A 19,871-nucleotide genomic window follows, 5' to 3' on the forward strand; every position below is an offset into this window, starting at 1 on the left:
AAAATTTATTTGAGATGGGGAAAAAGGCACAGTGAAAGTGAATGAGATTGAGAGAGAATGGCCATGCCAGGGCTTCCAGCCACTGCAAAGGAACTCCAGATGCATGTGCCATCTGGTGCATCAGGCTTAGGTGGGTACTGGGGAGTTGAACTGAGGTCCTTTGGCATTGCAGGCCAGCACCTTAACCGCTAAACTATCTCTCCAGCTCCCTGAGTAAATTTTTTTTTTTTTTTTTGGTTTTTTTGAGGTACGGTTTCACTCTGGCCCAGGCTGACCTGGAATTCACTATGCAGTCTCAGGGTGGCCTCGAACTCATGGTGATCCTCCTACCTCTGCCTCCCGAGTGCTGGGATTAAAGGTGTGTACCACAACACCCCGCCTGAGACAAATTTTGCTTATTGGCTTAATATTAAAATAGGGGAGCGTGGTGATTTGATTCAGGTGTCCCCCATAAACTTAGGTGCCCTGAAAGCTTGTTCCCAGCTGATGGATATTTGGGCATTAATGCCTCCTGGAGGGAGTGTATTGTTGGGGGTGGGCTTATGGGTATTATAGCCAGTTTTCCCATGCCAGTGTTTGGCACACTCTGCTGTTGCTATTGTCCACCTTATGTTGGCTAGGGGGTGATGTCCACCCTCTGCTCATGCCATCATTTTCCCCTGCCTTTGTGGAGCTTCCCCTCGAGCCTGTAAGCCAAATTAAACCTCTTTTTCCCAGATGCTGCACTTGCTTGTGTGATTTCTACCTGCAAGTGAACTGGACTTCAAAAAGGAGTATTAGATGATGACATATTTTATTTTCAAGGTGTGTGTAGTTTTATTGTCATGTTGCTTCTTTTTCTTTTAAGAAATATCTTGTAATGCAATATATGTGTTTGTTGTTTTCTGAAGATTATGAAACTCGTAAAGCTTATGTTTCTTCAATTACAAAGAAAAATGCTATTTAAATGCCAATGAAGTATTTTTACTCTTTTTATATGACATGTATAAATTTCTGGGTGTGAAGGTGGCACTTGTGTCTCTTGTTACCATATATAAAACATTTGGACACTTTCATCAATATTGCCATCATCTGTTTAACACTCCCAGTATATTTTCTCAAAGTCTGTTTAATTAAAGTGGTATGGAGTGATGTACCTAATAAGCAATAAAGTCTGAGTTATGATTAAAAACAAGAGAGTGAGAGTGGGGCTGGGGAGTTGGCTTAGCGCTTAATCACTTGCTTTTGAAGCTTAAGGACCCTGGTTCAAGGTTCGATTTCCCAGGACCCACATAAGCCAGATGCACAAGGTGGCACATGCATCTGGAGTACATTTGCAGTGGCTGGAGGCCCTGGTGCACCAATTCTCTCTGTCTTTCTGCCTCTTTCTCTCTCTGTCTGTGGCTCTCAAATAAATAAAAATAAAAATAAAGAGTGGGAGTGAGAGCCAAAGCAAGAGTGAGAGCAAGAGTGAGACAGAGAGAGAAAGAATTGGCACACCAGGCCGTCCAGCCACTACACTCGAATTCCAAATGCGTGTGCCCTCTTGTGAGCATGTGTGACCCTGCATACTTGCATCACTGTGTATCTGACTTACATGGGACCTGGAGAACATGAATCCTTAGGCTTCTCAGGTAAGTGTCTTAAACTGCCGTTTATCCAGCCCTCTCATCTTTTTATTTTATTTTATATATCTATTTATTTGAGAGTGACAAAGAGATGAAGAGTGAAAGAGAGAGAGAGAATGGCTCACCAGGGACTCCAGCCTTTGGAAGTTAACTCTAGACACATGGGCCCCCGTGTGCCCATGGCTTACGTGGGTATGAGGGAATTGAACCTTGAATTAGATTCTTAGGCTTCACAGGCAAGTGCTTAATCACTAAGCCATTTCCCCAGCCCCTCTCATGTATTTTTTACAAAGAATTGAATCAGACAAGACTGAGAAAAAGAAATATTATTAAAGTATTATGTTTATTTAGGGAAGGACACCCACATGGCTTGAATGCCCATGTAGAGAGCCTGCACAAACCATGCGGAAGACAGAAAAGAAAGTAGAAAGAGCTCCTGCCCTGTGGAGAGCAGGAGGGTAAAGAGCCCATGGGGAAAGTAGGGGCTAGGAGGGCTCTCTCCTCAGCTGAGCCCAGCTGGGCCAAGCTGCGGAAAACTCACCAGAGGCTATAGGTTTACAAGTGCTAAGACAGCCCCAGAGACCTTACTCTTTTCCTCACAAATGTATTTTATAACTGTAAGCATGGTGGGCCCTACCTTCGGGCTCAAGTGAATCAGAGGGACAACAATTGGTCTGGGCTAAGGGTTATCTCAGGGAGAGACTAGACATGACATCAAGTTCTGGGGGCTGAACTTGACCAACCACCATGTTATGACTAGATTTAAATCCTGGGAGAGACCTTCCTCCCAGGAGGGGCTCAGGTTATTTGTGGAAAAACAGATATAGGGAGATATAGGAAGTCTGATTATACTTTGATCTAGTAAAGTGGAGATTGCAAAGATAGACTCTAAACCATTCCTGCTTCTTACTTTCAGGAGACCCAGTCACCCTTACTAACAAAGCTACCTGACTCCCTCTAGGTAACATGTAACATATTTGTCAAATGAAAAGGAAAGTTTGGGCTGGAGATATGGCTCAGCACTGCAGGCACTTGCCTGCAAAGCCTAACAACCCAGGTTCAGTTCCTCAGTACCCATGTAAACCCAGATGCACAAAGTGGCACATGCATCTGGAGTCCGTTTGTAGCAGTTGAAGGTCATGATACCCCATACTCTTTGTCTCTCTACTAGCTCTTTCTAACACAAAAAATTGATTTTAAAATGGAAATTTTCCTATAAATTAGTTCTTGAGGGTTTGTATAAATATCCAGCTCTCCATTCCTCTTTGTCGCCTCTCTCTTCCTCACCCTGCTGACCTTGAGCAAGTACTCCATCCCTGATTGAATTTGTCTTATTTTTTTAGCCAAAGCTCTCTTCAGATGCCCCAAAGGTATAGGCCAAGTTTCCTTTTTTTGTTTATTTTTTGGCTTTTCATGGTAGGGTCACACTGTAGCCCAGCCTGCCCTAGACTCACTGTATGCATCAGGTTGGCTTTCAACTCAAAATTCTCAGCCTCCATACTTACTAAATGCTGTGATTAAAGGTATGTGCCACCATACTTGGCCAGACCTTTTAAAAGTAAATAAAAACTAGCCGCCAATGAATCAGGTCATTCCTTTGGATGCGCAAATATACCATGCAAAATACATCAGAAAAATCTAGGAAGATATGTGTGCCTTTCCATCTAGACCCTCATGGTTACGGGGAGCCAAGTGGACTGCTTGAACTGTAATGACCACTATGCTTGCTGAAGTGTACTGAAGGGTGTTTAATGACTAAGTTTTATATCCCTAAGCACTCTTCTTTTCAACATGTAGATCTTGGTGCTTTTTTCTTGAGACATCTTTCTCCCATGGTTCACCAGAGCTGTGATATGGAAGTTGTTCACGTTGTAGGGAGAGCAGGGTCTGAGGGTGAGTGGCAGCCCGGTGCCTCTGGGTAGTGGCAGTAGGAGTGGTGTGAGGAAAACTTGGGGGTGTCCTGGAAGAGAGAATGGAGGGAGTGGCCTTCTTGACAAGATAATTTGCCTTGCTAGTAGGGTGTGGTAGCTCACACCTGTATTCCCAGCACTGGGAGAGGGGGCAGAGGCAGGAGGACCACTGCAAGTCTGAGGCTAGCCCGGGCTACATAGTGGGATCCTATCTCAGAAAGGAGAGAAAAATAAGCATTTGTCTCAATCTGTGTCATTGATGAGTTCACTGCCGGCAGTTGATCCCAAGGTCTGTGACCCTGGGAACCAAGCAGCCTCTCTTTGCACTGTGTTCACATCACCTGCTAGCTACACTGTGGCCTACTGTTAGCTCCATGTTAGGAAGAGATATGGGGCCTGGTACACAATTAGGTGCAAAACATTTTTATTTCTCTATGTTTTTGTTGAGGTGAACTGGAATACATTATATAGTCTCAGGGTGGAATTGAACTCATGGTGACCTTCTTACCTTTGCCCTCCAAGTGCTGGGATTAAAATCATGTGTGCCACCATTTCTGCAAAATGCAAAACATTTCTATTGTACAATGGGTGGTGCTGAATATTTCTGAGATCCACTAAGATAGCTCCAAGTAGAGGGCCTGGTTTTGTATCAGCATGAGTCATGTGGCTGCACCTAAGGATTGTCATCACAGATATTGGAAGTTCTTCTCTCCCTCCTTCCTTCATTTCTTTCTCTCTTTTTGTTTTTTCCCCTCTCTTTCCCTCCCTCCATCTCCATGTTTTCCTTCCCTCTTTCTTTCTTTTAAAGATTTTATCTTCATTCATTATTTATTAGCGATAGAGGGAGAGAGAGAATATGTGTGTAAGAGTGGGTATGCCAAGAAGTCTGCAAACAAATCCAGATGCGTGTGCCATCAGGTCCATCTGGCTCACTATGTGCATCTGGCTTATGTGGGACCTGGACAACAAAGCTAGGTCATTAGGCTTCACAGGCATGCCCCTTAACTGTAAGCCATGTCCTCTTCCTTCCTTCCTTCCTTCCTTCCTTCCTTCCTTCCTTCCTTCCTTCCTTCCTTCTTTCTTTCTTTCTTTCTTTCTTTCTTTTTTTCTTCTCTCTCTCTCTTTCTATGTTTGTTTGTTTCTTGTTAGAGTCTCTATAGTCCAAGAGGACCTGGATCTCACTATGTATCTATCCCCAGGCTGGCTTTCAATTCATGAGTGATACTCTTGTCTCAACTTCCTGAATCCTGGGGTTATGAGCTTGAGCTACCATGCTTGGCTGGAAGTAACTTTCTATCTTTCAACACAAATATACTCATTAGATTTTTTTGACTGAGTAAAGAGTTTTTTTTTTTTTTGTAGTGAGCCACAATACTCAGCTCCCATTTAATATGTTTATTTATTTATGAGAGAGAGAAAAAATGGGTGACCAGTGCCTCCAGCCACTTCAAACAGACTCCAGATGCATGCACCAACTTGTGCATCTGGCTTATGTGGGTCCTTAGAAATCAAACCTAGGTCTTTTGGTTTGCATGCAAGGACCTTCTAAGTCATCTCTCCAGCCCTGGATGAGTAAAGAATTTTGTTATAGCCTGTGGACTGGTTAATAAGGGCAGTGTATTTTGAGTTTAATCAAATTCAGCAACAGAAGTATTTGTGTTGATAATCTAAACTAGAGTCAGGCCAGGGTCCTAGAACTAGGGTTGGTGACTTTGGTCTATGCCTTTCCTTCTCTTGAGAGGGTTTCAATTCTTGGTGTTAGCTCCTTAGCTGGTGGCACAAGATCATCAGTCTGTTTCTCAGTCCTGATAAAACTGCCACCAACAAGGTGGGAAATATTTAGTAAGACCTAGTAATCATGAGAATGTTCCTGGTCTTTGGTGCAAGCTTCCTGCCCATTAGTACTGATTACAAGGCAATGATCTTAACTCTCTGTGGAATGACTTGCTTTGGAGCACTATTTGTCATGGCAGTAAAGTGGAAGCACGGGCTGGGAGGGTGGTTCAGTGGGTAAAGCAAGTACCTGAGTTCAGATCCTGGCACTCATACTAATGCTGGGTGTGATAGTATGCATTTATAATCCAAATGCTAAGGAGACAGAGATAGGGGGATCTCTAGGGTTTGTTGGCCAGCTATCTAGCCAAATCCATGAGCTTTAGGTTCAATGTGAGAACTTGTCTCAAAAAATAACGTAGAGCTGCGTGTGGTAGTGCACACCATTAATCCTAGCCCTTGGCAAACAGAGGTAGGAAGAGCTCTGTGATTTCAAGGCCATCATAAGAGTAATAATGAATTCTAAAGGGGAAAGTGTGTGTGGGGGGGGGGACGGAGGGAATTACCATGGGATAAATTTTTATGCTAATAAAATAAGCTAATAAAAATGCTAATAACAATTTTAAAAAAAGAGTAATAGTGAATTCTAGTCAGCCTGGGCTACATCAAAAAACAAACAAAATAGAGAATAATTGTGGAAGATACATGATGTTGGCTCTGGCATCCGTATGTATTCATGTATACATGTACCTGCCCATACATATGTACCTACACACATATGAATCTGTCCATTACAGGCATGCACATACAACATACAAAACTGCACATGCAAAAATGAAGGAAAGTGAATACAATTTCATTATCACAACCAGAGGAGCTGAGAATGGTGGTGCCCGCCTTTAATCCCAGGACTTGGGAGGCAGAGATAGGAGGATTGCCATGAGTTGAGGCCAGCCTGAGACTACATGCTGAATTCCAGGTCAGCCTGAGCTATAGCAAGACCTTATCTAAAGAAACCAAAGCAGAGTTTGGTGGGTAGTGGGAGCGGAGAGCAGACCCCAGAGAGCCCTGAGCAGCCCCAAGGCCACTGCTGCCCTAGATACCATCACACAGGAGGCGGTGGCCTGGGCGGCCTCACTTTGGGGGCGCCTGCTGGCGGGGACAAGAAGGTCATCGCAAGGAAGGTTTTGGAAACAGTAAAATGGTTCAATGTAAGGAATGGATATGGTTTCATCAACAGGAATGACACCAAGGAAGATGTATTTGTACACCAAACTGCCATAAAGAAGAATAAGCCCAGGAAGCACCTTTGCAGTGTAGGAGAAGGAGAGACTGTGGAGTTTGATGTTGTTGAAAGAGAAAAGGCTGCGGAGGCAGCAAATGCTGCAGGCCCTGGTGGAGGTCCAGTTCACGGCAGTAAAAATGCAGCAGCCTGTAACCATCATAGATGCTCTGCATGTCTTAAGGGTCCTCCACATAGCTACCAGCAGAATTATGAGAATAGTGAGTGTGGGGGAAAGAATGAAGGATGGGAGAGTGCTCCTGAGGCCAGGCCCAACAATGCCAACCCTTCTTTCTGCAGGCGAAGGCTCCCACCTGACTACATGAGGAGGCCCTATGGGCATCGACCACAGTATTCCAACTCTCCTGTACAGGGAGAAGTGATGGAGGGTGCTGACAACCACGGTTCAGGAGAGCAAAGCAGACCACTGAGACAGAATATGTCTCACCAAAGACAGCCCAGAAAGGATGCAAAGAAGTGGACAAGGAAAATCAAGGAGATGACACCTAAGGTCAGCAGCCACCTCAACGTTGGTTCTGCAGCAACTTCAATTACCAACGCAAGTGCCCGGAGAACCCCCAAACCACAAGATGGCAAAGAGACAAAAGCAGCCGATCCACCAGCTGAAAATTCGTCTGCTCCCAAGGCTGAGCAGGGCAGGGCTGAGTAAATGCCGGCTTACAATCTTTACTGTCATCCGGTTTAGTCAACCAACAAGAAGAAATGAATATGAAATTCCAGCAATAAGAAATGAGCAAGAGATTGGAGCTGAAGACCTTAAGTGCTTGCTTTATGCCCGTTGACCAGATAAATTAGAACTATCTGCATTGACGCTGCAGCATGGGGTTTTTATTGTTTTTACCTAAAGATGTCTCTTTTTGGTTATATCAAATGTGTTTTTTAAAAAAGCCTGGTTTTTCTCAATATACCTTTAAAGGTTTTTAAATTGTTTCATATCTGGTCAAGTTGAGATTTTTAAGAACTTCATTTTTAATTTGTAATAAAAAGTATACAACTTAATTTTTGGAAAAAAAAAGTCCACATACTGCAAGCACTTGTAAATAAAGGTCTTAAATAATGTCTTTGTGCTAAAAAAAAGATCAAAACAAACAAAGACAAATAAGAGGAGAATATATATATATATATATATATGTATATATATATGTTTTTTTGTCTTTTTTTTTTTTGGTTTTATTTGGAGGTAGAGTCTCACGCTATCCCAGGCTTACCTGGAATTAACTGTGTTGTATCAGGGTGGCCTCAAACTCACAGTGATCCACCTACCTCTGCCTCCCGAGTGCTGGGATTAAAGGCGTGCACCACCACGCCCAGCTCAAGAGGAGAATATTTAATTAAATGATGCTGCATCTGAGACTGGGCGTGTGTGTAGCTCAGTGAAGTGCATGAGGGTCAGATTTCCATCACCATGGAAAATGCCACGACAACATGGGTTGATACAGTTACCAGAGAGGATTATCCTGAAATATAACACTTAAGAACCTTGAAAGATTTTTGTGATGATCAAAAGTTAAAAAAAAATATCTAAATCTGGGTGTGGTGACGTACACTATTAATGGCAGCACTTGGGAGGCTGAGGAAGGAGGACCACCCTGAGTTCAAGCCTGGCCTAAAGTGGGACCCCACCTCTGACAAAACCAAAAGGGCACAGTAGCGCCCACCTTTAGTCCCAGCACCACTCCGAGACTACATAATGAATCCAGGTCAGCCTGGACTAGAGTGAAGCCCAACCTCGGAAAACAAACATACAATAAAAACAAACCAAAACAAAAACTAAACCAAAACAAACAAACACACAAAAAAACCATTTAATATCACATTTAGTGAGATGATAAAAATGTGTTCCTGCAGTGAAAGACTGGAATGGAAAGAGTGAAGAGGGCACTGTTCATCTTGAGTGCATGGTGAGATGACGAACTAGCCTCATTCTCATTTTCTGATCTTCTGCACCAATATTACATTATTTTTTTATGCAACAAAAGCAACTAGCAGGCGAGAAACAGGCTCAGCAGCTGCTTTCAGGAATAACAACAGCCTGTGATGTTCTGGCTCCTGCCCACACACTCTTAAGGTCCTCACCCCACTGTCTGGAGGGCCACGTGTTGCTTAGCAACCACCTGCGCAACAGCAGTTGCTAGGAAACCAGGAACAGAGCCTGACTACAGAGCCCAACATACATAGTCCTGCCAGCTTCGGCCCCTCAATTTTTTCCTGCAGCGTCATGCTTCTGTGGAGCCATTTCACTACTCCTGTTCTCACCCTTCAGGATCCTATCTGCTTGAGGATAGCCTACCATAACACCTAATGGGTCCCCACAACTGTAGAGCCCACCATGACACAGATTCCTTTGACCCTCTTCCTTTAATTGTCTATAATGGGGGAGAATTATCCATTTTTGAAATTTATATTTATTTATTTGAGAGGGAGGGGAAAGAGAGAATGGGTATGCCAGGGCCTCAAGGTATTGCAAACAAACTCCTGCTGTATTCGTCACCTGGTACATCTGGGTTATGTGGATCCTAGGAAATTAAACCTTGGTCCTTTGGCTTTGCAGGCAAGCACCTTAACTGCTAAGCCATCCCCCCAGCCCAGAATTATCCTTAATACTCCTTCATTCTCATCACCTCTTCCAAATGCTCCACCATCATCTTCATCCTGAGGGGTCTTGCTGTGTTGCTTAGGCTAGCCTAAGATTCCTGAACTGCAGTAATCCTCCTGCCTCAGCTTCCTAAGTAGTTGAAATTAGAGGCATATGCCACCATTCTTTGCTTAGATTTTTGTATGAATGTTATCACATAGTGGGGACTTTTTTGGAAATAGTTATTATCAATCCATTTCCAGATCCTCTCTACTTAATCCCCAGTGACTGCTAAATCAGAAAGAGCTATAAGCCACATGTGGTGGTTCATGTCTATAATCCCAACACTTGGGAGACTGAAGGAGCAAGAATTAAAGGTCACCTTCAGTTATACATCAAGTTCAAGACTAACCTATGCTACTTAAGATTCTGTTTCAAAAAAATCACAGAGATAGCCACAAAGATGAACCAGGGCAAAATGCATGACTAGAGCCCCCTAGATAGACCCTTATTCTCCTCCTTTCCTCTCCTTCATCATCCTCCTCCTCTTTTTATTTTTGCTTTTACAAGGTTGTATCTCACTCTAGCTTACGCTGACCTAGTAGTTTTAGGGTGGCCTTGAGTGCATGGTGATCCTCCTACCTCTGCCTCCTGAGGCTGGGATTAAAACCGTGTGCCAACACGCCCTGCATCGTTTTCTTTCTTCTTTTTTTGGGGCAGGGTCTCACTGTAGGCCAAATCTTCATAGGCAAATCTTAATAGGATGGTATTGTATATATGTAAATAGAAGACTGAATTAAGGAGGGTAAAAAGGCCAAGTGAGGCCAGGGGAAGAGATTGAGTGAAGGAAAGGTGGAGGGAGGGCTAATCAAAATCTAAGAGGATATAAATAAATCATATGGAAACCTACTTTTTTGGACAATGGAACACTCAGGAGCTATTGATTGTTGCTAGAGAAATTTCAGTGCAAGAATGGGATACCTTCTAGTGGAGTTGTTGGTGTGGGAGGTCCTTGATGCCCCGAAAACATTATAGGCCATTGCCAGGGGCCTCAGTTTCCCACTAGGAATAGATGGTAAGACCCTATAGCTGAAGACTCCACATACTTGGGCTTCAAGGCCACTGAGAAATCCTGCTGGAACTGAGCTGATAACCTCCTCCGTGTAGACCAGCTGACAGAAAGCTGGAAGAAGCCATTCTGCATGCAGTTCAATGGTAGAGAGAATAAACACCAGTGAAGATACTCAACAGTGGACACTTCAAGCCTTATATGTGGCCAGCTAGACCAAATGAGCCAATAAGTGCAATAGTGGCATGTTTGTCATGGTGGAAACCATGTGCCCTCTAACTGGAGTCTTGTTCCATGGGAGGGAATACATCCCTGATACTGAAAAGTTAAAACAGGGGTAGTCATGAGCCCTAAGGTTCTAATGTCTGCTGCTGTCTAGCTAAATGTATATACTATGCTTATCAAACTGCCCAATAAGCACTTCTCTTAATTTTCATACCTTATATTAACACTACTCTGAATTTTGGTAGAGAATCTTCTCTTTTTAGATGGCGGTGACCTTGGGATGACTCAGAAGGCATCATGGTGCTCAAAAGAATTGACCAGAGTGCTCAGTACTGCAATATCTCTATCACACCTTCCCAGGCTCAGGGTCTATTTAGGAAGAGGTAGTGAAAAGAATGTAAGAAGCAAAGAAAGTGTAGAACTCCTTTTAATGTGCTCCCCCCAGTCACAAAAAGGCTTGGGTATCTATGCCCTCATAGGGCCTAGCACTACCTACACAGTACCATCATAATAGGTGGAAAAGATCATGACATCAAAATAAAAGAGAGACTGGTTGAGATGCGAAGGGTATGTTTTGGAGAATGGAGTTTCAAAGGGGAAAGTGGGTGAGGGAGGGTATTACCTTGGGATACTTTTTATAATCATGAAAGTTGTTAATAAAAAAAATTTGAGAAGAAAAAAAAAATGGCAAATCCTTATTGGGTGTGGTGGCACACTCCTTTTATCCCAACATTCCGGGGGCAGTGGTAGGAGGATCACCGTGAGTTTGAGGCCACCCTGAGACTCCATTGTGAATTCCAAGTCAGCCTAGGCTAGTGTGAGACCCTACCTAGAAAAATCAAGCAAAAAAAAAAAAAAAAAAATCGCAATCTAACCCTCCATCAGATTTAACATGTAATTTATCCTGACACGCTAGGTGCAATTAGCACTTCTGATTCAAACCTATATACCAGGCTTATTTGGCAGGTACTGATCTGGTGTAATCCCCATTACCTTTTGGGATTGTTTTGGTCTCAATTATGCTGTGTTCCTGCATGGGTCCCTCTTTGTTGCTTCATGGGTTCAGGTAGGCTGGCTGGGTCACTGCTCTGATCTGTGCCAGGTGCTATATTGGTGAACTCCCTTCCTTAGGTCTCTGGTGCTTGCTAGTGCTTGCACTGATGGGTGTGTGTGGGGGGGAAGGGGTGCTGGGGAGGGGGTTGGGGAAGCTGGGGATGGTGGATGAAGTTCTCCCACTGGTCCACATGATCCTCTTCCTCATGAGCCCCTCCTCCCTTCTTCCCTGACATTCTTCCCTGCCTCCTCCCTTTACATTTCTTGAATTTGGGAGGATCTCTGGTGTGAGTGTAAATTTCCCTCACCTTGCTCTTCCTGAGGCTCAGTCCAGGCCTGATAGTTGTGGTGACAGGGACCTGGTTCCGCTCCTGCTTCTGTGGGCTCCAGACGCTCTGGATCTCTCCTATTTCTCTGCTGCAGTTGATAATTTCTTTCTGGTTTTTTTTTTTGTTGTTGTTGTTTTGTTTTAGTTTTCCGAGGTAGGGTCTCACTCTATCCCAGGCTGACCTGAAAATCAGTATGGAGTATCAGAGTGGCCTCGAACTCATGGCAGTCCTCCTGCCTCTGCTTCCCGAGTGCTGGGATTAAAGGCGTGTGCCACCACGCCCAGCTGATAATTTCTTATATATCTCACTTCTTAGTAGAAGAGTGTATTTTACTCTTTTCTTTTTTTTAGCTTTTTTCCTCCTAGGCTGCTTTGGGATGGTTCATATGCTTCCATCTTAACTGGAAGTTTTTAATCTTAATTTTTCAATAATGAACTGTTTCCCTTTATAAATTGATGCATTTATACTTTTTCTTGATTTAAGTCAAAATCTTCAACTCAGAGAGCTTTCAGTGATATGTGTAATAAGAGAACTTGAAAACAAATTTGTTAAATACTTTTGGAAATATTTGAATAAGGGCTAGCTCTTATTTAAAACACTTGTCTTCGGTGCATATACCAAGATGGGAGTAAAAGATACTTTAATATTGAATTTTGTATTGTTGGAGATAGTGGTTTTAATACATTTCTATTTATCTGGTATTGTATTGTTTTTCATTATTGGATGACTGAGGTCTTTAAGTAGGCACATCTTAAAATCACATTTCAAGTTGTGTAGGTCTTTTCGAATTTTTTTTGTTAGTGTCTTTTCAAGTATGCAAATGTACTTGTTGCCCTGCGTGTCTTTTCAGTACATTATGTAGAAGTCTTTCCAATACTGAACTGTTACACATGCTTGTTTAAAAAAAATCACTATTAGAGAAACTATTGTTACAGCTTACTAGGAAAGTTACTGATGTTTATGTGATTTTCAGTGACTGTGTGTGTATTCCCCAGGTTGAAGAACACCTACAACCCCTGTTATATCCAGAAGGGTTGATTGTTAATGTGTCACATTATACTTGAGTAGTTTAAGTCTCAGGTTTTAAAGAATAATTTACTTTTTTAAAAAAATTACAATTTCAAATTTAATTTAAAATTAAAAATATTTACATTTATTTACTTGAGAGAGAGAGAGAGAGGGAGGGAGGAAGGGAATGGGTGCACCAGGGTCTCCATCCACTGGTAACAAACTCCAGATGCAAGTGCCCCCATGTGCATCCTGTTTACATGGGTCCTGGAGACTCGAACCAGGATTTTTTGGCTTTGAGGCAAACTCCTTAACCACTAAGCCATCTCTCCAGCCCAATAATAATTACCTTTTATTAAAGAGTTTACCCAGCCGTGGTGGCGCACTCTTTTAATCCCAGCACTTGGGAGGCAGATGTAGGAGGATCATAGTGAGTTCTAGGCCACCCTGAGACTACATAGTGAATTCCAGGTCAGCCTGGGCCAGAATGACACCCTACCTCGAAAAAAACAAAAGAAGATTTGACTTTAGCATAAGAGCAGTTTGAGATATATCCATAAATATTTTACAAGTTAGTCTTGGCATCAGTTCAGTTGTGTAAACTGCAAAGTGAGAATAGTTACAGTGAATGGGTTTACTCTCCTTGTGAACAGCTGAGTAAAAAATGTTTAAAAGTGTTTTATTTTTAAAAATTTATTTGAGAGAAAGAGGCAGCATGAAAGTGGAAGAGAGAGAGATAGAGAGAGAATGGCCATGCCAGGTTTTCCAGCCACTGCAAATGAACTCCAGATGCATGCGCCATCTTGTGCATGTGGCTTACATGGGTACTGGGGAATCAAACTGAGATCCTTTGGCTTTGCAGGCAAGTGCCTTAACCACTAAATAGAGGAGTTTTCAAGGTGTATGTAGTTTTATTGTCATGTTGCTTTTTTTTTTTCTTTTGAGAAATATCTTGTAATGAAATATATGTGTTTGTTCTCCTGAGAAGATTATGAAACTGGTCAAGCTTATAGTTCTTCAATTACAAAGAAAAATGCTAGTTAAATACAATGAAGTAGTTTTACTCTTTTTATATGAAATGTATAAATTTCTTGGGGTGATGGTGGCACTTGTGTCTCTTGTTACCATATATAAAACATTTGAACACTTTCAACAATATTGCCATCATCTATTTAACACTCCCAGTATATTTTTTCAAAGTCTGTTTAATTTAAGTTGTATGGAGTGATGTAACTAATAAGCAATAAAGTCTGAGTTATGATTAAAAACAAAAGAGTGAGTCAGCCGGGCATGGTGGCACACGCCTTTAATCCCAGCACTCGGGAGGCAGAGGTAGTAGGATTGCCATGAGTTTGAGGTCACCCTGAGACTCCATAGTAAATTCCAGTTCACCCTGGGCTAGAGTGAGACCCTACCTTGAAAACCAAAAAACAACTCCCCCCCAAAAAACCCAAAAGAGTGAGAGTGGGGCTGGAGAGATGGCTTAGTGCTTAAGCGCTTGCTTGTGAAGCCTAAGGACCCTGGTTCAAGGCTCGATTCCCCAGTATCCATGTAAGCCAGATGCACAAGGTGGTGCATGCATCTCGAGTTCATTTGCAGTGGCTGGAGGCCCTGGTGCACCAATTCTCTGTCTCTCTGCCTCTTTCTCTCTCTGTCTGTGGCTCTCAAATAAATAAAAATAAAGAGTGAGAGTGAGAGCCAAAGCAAGAGTGAGAGCAAGAGTGAGACAGAGAGAGAAAGAATTGGCACACCAGGCCGTCCAGCCAGTACACTCGAATTCCAAATGCGTGTGCCCTCTTGTGAGCATGTGTGACCCTGCATACTTGCATCACTGTGTGTCTGACTTACGGGGGACCTGGAGAACATGAATCCTTAGGCTTCTCAGGTAAGTGTCTTAAACTGCCATTTATCCAGCCCTCTCATCTTTTTATTTCATTTTATAATTTATTTATTTGAGAGTGACAGGGGGGAAGAGAGAAAGAGAGAAAGAAAGAGAGTAAGAGAGAAATGATCTCGCCAGAGCCTCCAGCCTCTGCAAATGAACTCCAGACATGTGCACACCCTTGTGCCTCTGGCTTATGTGGGTCCGAGGTAATTGAATCTTGAACCAGGGTTCTTAGGCTTCACAGGCAAGTGCTTAATCACTAAGCCTTCTCTCCAGCCCCCTCATCTATTTTAAACCAAAGAATTAAATAAGATAAGATTGATAAGAAGAAAAGTTATGAAATGATTATGTTTATTTGGGAAGTACAGAGCCAAGGGAAGGACACCCACATAACTTGAAGGCCCATGTAGAGGGCCTGGACAAACCATGCAGAGGACAGAAAAGAAAGTAGAAAGAGCTCCTGCCCTGTGGAGAGCAGGAGGGGTACAGAGCCCATGGGGAAAGTAGGGGCTAGGAGGGCTCTCTCCTCAGCTGAGCCCAGCTGGGCTGAGGTGCAGAAAACTCACCAGAGGCTATAGGTTTACAAGTGGTGAGACAGCCCCAGAGACCTTACTCTTCCTCACAAATGTATTTTATAACCTTAAGCATGGTGGGCCCTACCTTCTGGCTCAGGTGAGTCAGAGGGACAACAATTCGTCTGGGCTAGGGGCTGTTTCAGGAAGAGACTATACATGACATCAAGTTCTGGGAGTCGAACTTGACCAACCACAATGTTATGACTAGATTTAAATCCTGGGAGAGACCTTGGGGCTCAGGTTATTTGTGAAAAAGCTGATCTAGGGAGAGATAGGAAGTCAGATCATACTTTGATCTCTAGTAAAGTGGAGATTGCAAAGCTAGACCCCAAACAATTCCTACTTCTCACTTTCAGGAGACCCAGGCACCCTAACTAACAAAGCTACCTGACTCCCTGTGATATGGAAGTTGTTCACGTTGTAGGGAGAGCAGGGTCTGAGGGTGAGTGGCAGCCCAGTGCCTCTGGGTAGTGGCAGTAGGAGTGGTGTGAGGAAAACTTGGGGGTGTCCTGGGAAGAGAGAATGGAGGGAGTGGCCTTCTTGACAAGATAACTTGCCTTGCTAGTAGGGTGTGGTAGCTCACACCTGTATTCCCAGCACTGGGAGAGGGGGCAGAGGCAGGAGGACCACTGCAAGTTTGAGGCTAGCCTGGGCTACATAGTGGGATCCTATCTCAGAAAGGAGAGAAAAATAAGCATTTGTCTCAATCTGTGTCATTGATGCGTTCACTGCCGGCAGTTGATCCCAAGGTCTGTGACCCTGGGAACCAAGCAGCCTCTCTTTGCACTGTGTTCACATCACCTGCTAGCTACACTGTGGCCTACTGTTAGCTCCATGTTAGGAAGAGATATGGGGCCTGGTACACAATTAAGCTGCAAAACATTTTTCTTTCTCTATGTTTTTGTTGAGGTATGGTCTTGTTCTATCCCAAGCTGACCTGGAATTCATTATATAGTCTCAGGGTGGAATTGAACTCATGGTGACCCTTTTACCTTTGCCTTCCTTTGCTGGGATTAAAATCATGTGTGCCACCATTTCTGCAAAATGCAAAACATTTCTATTGTACAATGGGTGGTGCTGAATATTAGCTGAGATCCACTAAGATAGCTCCAAGTAGAGGGCCTGGCTTTGTGCCAGTGTGAGTCATGTGGCTGCACCTAAGGATTGTCATCACAGATATTGGAAGTTCTTCTCTCCCTCCTTCCTTCATTTCTTTCTCTCTTTTTTTTTTCCCCCTCTCTCTCCCTCCCTCCATCTCCAAGTTTTCCTTCCCTCTTTATTTCTTTTAAAGATTTTATTTTCAGGGCTGGAGAAATGGCTTAGCGGTTAAGCCCTTGCCTGTCAGGCCTGAGGACCCCGGTTTGAGGCTTGATTCCCCAGGACCCACGGTAGCCAGATGCACAAGGGGCGCATGTGTGTGGAGTTCCTTTGCAGTGGCTAGAGGCCCTGGCGTGCCCATTCTATATGCCCCTTTCTCTCTCTGTCTGTTGCTGTCAAATAAATAAAAAACAAATTAAAAAATTATTTTCATTCTTTATTTCTTAGAAATAGAGAGAGAGTGTGTGTGTGTGTATGAGTGGGCATGCCAAGAACTCTGCAAAGTCTAGATGTGTGTGTGCCAGCATGTGCATCTTGCTCACTTATGTGCATCTGGTTTATGTGGGACCTGAAGAATTGCAGCTGGGTCATTAGGCCTCACAGGCATGCGCCTTAACTGTAAGCCATGTCTCCTTCCTTCCTTCTTTATTTCTTTTCTTTTTTCCTTCTCTCTCTCTTTCTTTCTATGTTTGTTTGTTTCTTTCTTGTTAGAGTCTCTATGCTCCAAGAAGACCTGGAACTCACTATGTACCTAGCTCCAGGCTGGCTTTCAATTCTTGTCTCAACTTCCTGAATGTTCGGGTTATGTGCTTGAGCTACCATGCTTGGCTGGAAGTAACTTTCTAGCTTTCAACACAATTATACTCTTTATAATTTTTGGCTGAATAAAGAGTTTTTTTTTTTAAGTAGTGAGCCACCATACTCAGCTCCTATTTAATTAATTAATTTATTTATGAGAGAGAGCAAAAAATAGGTGACCAGTGACTCCAGCCACTGCAAACAAACCAGATGCATGCACCAACTTGTGCAACTGGCTTACATGGGTCTTTGTAAATCAAACCTAGATCCTTAGTTTTGCATGCAAGCATCTTCTAAGTCATCCCTCCAGCTCTGAGTGAGTAAAGAATTTTGTTAAAGCCTGTTGACTGGTTAATAAGAGCACTGTATTTTGAGTTTAATCAAATTCAGCAACAGTAGTATTTGTGTTGGTGATATAAACTAGAGTTAGGCCAGGGTCCTAGAACTAGGGTTGGTGACATTGGGCTATGCCCTTCCTTCTCTTCAGAGGGTCTCAATTCTTCATGTTAGCTCCTTAGCTGGTGGCATGAGATCAATCTGTTTCTCAGTCCTGATAAAACTGCCACCATCTATGCGGGAAAAATTTAGCAAGACCTGGTAATCATGAGAATGTTCCTGGTCTTTGGTGCAAGCCTCCTGCCCATTAGTACTGATTACAAGGCAATGATCTTAACTCTCTGTGGAATGACTTGCTTTGGAGCACTATTTGTCTGGCAATAAAGTGGAAGCACGGGCTGGGAGGGTGGTTCAGTGGGTAAAGCAAGTACCTGAGTTCAGATCCTGGCACTCATACTAATGCTGGGTGTGATGGTATGCATTTATAATCCAAGTCCTAAGGAGACAGACATAGGGGGATCTCTAGGGTTTGTTGGCCAGCTATCTAGCCAAATCCATGAGCTTTAGGTTCAATGTGAGAACTTGTCTCAAAAAATAACGTAGAGCTGCGTGTGGTAGTGCACACCATTAATCCTAGCACTTGGGAAGCAGAGGTAGGAAGATCTCTGTGATTTCATGGCCATCATAAGACTACATAGTGAATTCTAGTCAGCCTGGGCTATAGTGAGACCCTACATCTAAAAACAAAGAAAAGAGAGAGTGATTGAGGAAGATACATGATGTTGGGTCTGGCATCCATATGCACTCATGTATACATGCACCTGCCAATACATATGTGCCTACACACATATGAATCTGTCCCGTTACATACATCCACACACAACATACACAAATGCACATGCATAAATGAAGAAAAGTGAAAGCAATTTCATTATCAAAACAAACAGACAACGAAAAACAAGAGGAGAATATTTAGTTACATGATGCTGCATCTGAGACTGGGTTTGTGTGTACCTCAGTGGTAGTGTTTGCCTGGAAATTCATGAGGCTCAAAGGTCCATCATCATGAAAAATGCATGGACTGAATGGGTTGATACAGTTACCAGAGAGGATTATCCTGAAATATAGCAGTTAAGAACCTTGAATGATTTTTGTGATGATCAAAAGTGTAAAAATATAATCTAAATCTGGGTGTGGTGACGTACACTATTAATGGCAGCACTTGGGAGGCTGAGGAAGGAGGACCACCATGAGTTCAAGCCTGGCCTAAAGTGGGACCCTACCTCCGACAAAACCAAAAACAAAGCCAGGCATGGTGCTGCATGCCTTTAATCCCAACACCACCCTGAGACTACATAGTGAATTCAGTTCAGCCTGGACTGGAGTGAAACCCAATCTCGAAAAACAAACAACAACAACAACAAAAAAAACAAAAGAAAACAACAAAAAACCCATTTAATATCACATTTAGTGAGATGATAAAAATGTGTTCCTGCAGAGAAGGACTGGAATGGAAAGAGTGAAGAGGGCACTGTTCATCTTGAGTGCATGGTGAGATGACGAACTAGCCTCATTCTCATTTTCTGATCTTCTGCACCAATATTACATTATTTTTTTCTGCAACAAAAGCAACTAGCAGGCGAGAAACAGGCTCAGCAGCTGCTTTCAGGAATAACAATAGCCTGTGATGTTCTGGCTCCTGCCCACACACTCTTAAGGTCCTCACCCCACTGTCTGGAGGGCCACGTGTTGCTTAGCAACCACCTGCGCAACAGCAGTTGCTAGGAAACCAGGCACAGAGCCTGACTACAGAGCTCAACCTAAATAGTCCTGCCAGCTTCGGCCCCTCAATTTTTTCCTGCAGCGTCATGCTTCTGTGGAGCCATTTCACTACTCCTGTTCTCACCCTTCAGGATCCTATCTGCTTGAGGCTAGCCTACCATAACACCTAATGGGTCCCCACAACTGTAGAGCCCACCATGACACAGATTCCTTTGACCCTCTTCCTTTAATTGTCTATAAGGGGGGAGAATTATCCTTTTTTGAAATTTATATTTATTTATTTGAGAGGGAGGGAGAGAGAGAGAGAGAGAGGGAGGGAGGGAGAGAGATCGAGGGAATGAATGGGTATGTGAGGGCCTCAAGGTGCTGCAAACAAACTCCAGCTGTATGCATCACCTGGTACATCTGGCTTATGTGGATCCTGGAGAATCAAACCTTGGTCCTTTGGCTTTGCAGGCAAGCACCTTAACTGCTAAGCCATCCCCCCAGCCCAGAATTATCCTTAATACCCCTTCATTCTCATCACCTCTTCCAAATTGCTCCAC

At 43.2% G+C, this 19,871-nt stretch overlaps 1 pseudogene; it reads left to right on the forward strand.

Annotated features, from left to right (window-relative positions):
• The first annotated feature begins 3,439 nt into the window (after positions 1–3,439).
• LOC123463525 lies at positions 3,440–7,242 on the forward strand (annotated as a pseudogene).
• Positions 7,243–19,871: the final 12,629 nt, after the last annotated feature.

The sequence above is a fragment of the Jaculus jaculus genome, chromosome 9 (genome assembly GCF_020740685.1).
Source record: "Jaculus jaculus isolate mJacJac1 chromosome 9, mJacJac1.mat.Y.cur, whole genome shotgun sequence".
NCBI classification, from domain to species: Eukaryota; Metazoa; Chordata; class Mammalia; order Rodentia; family Dipodidae; genus Jaculus; species Jaculus jaculus.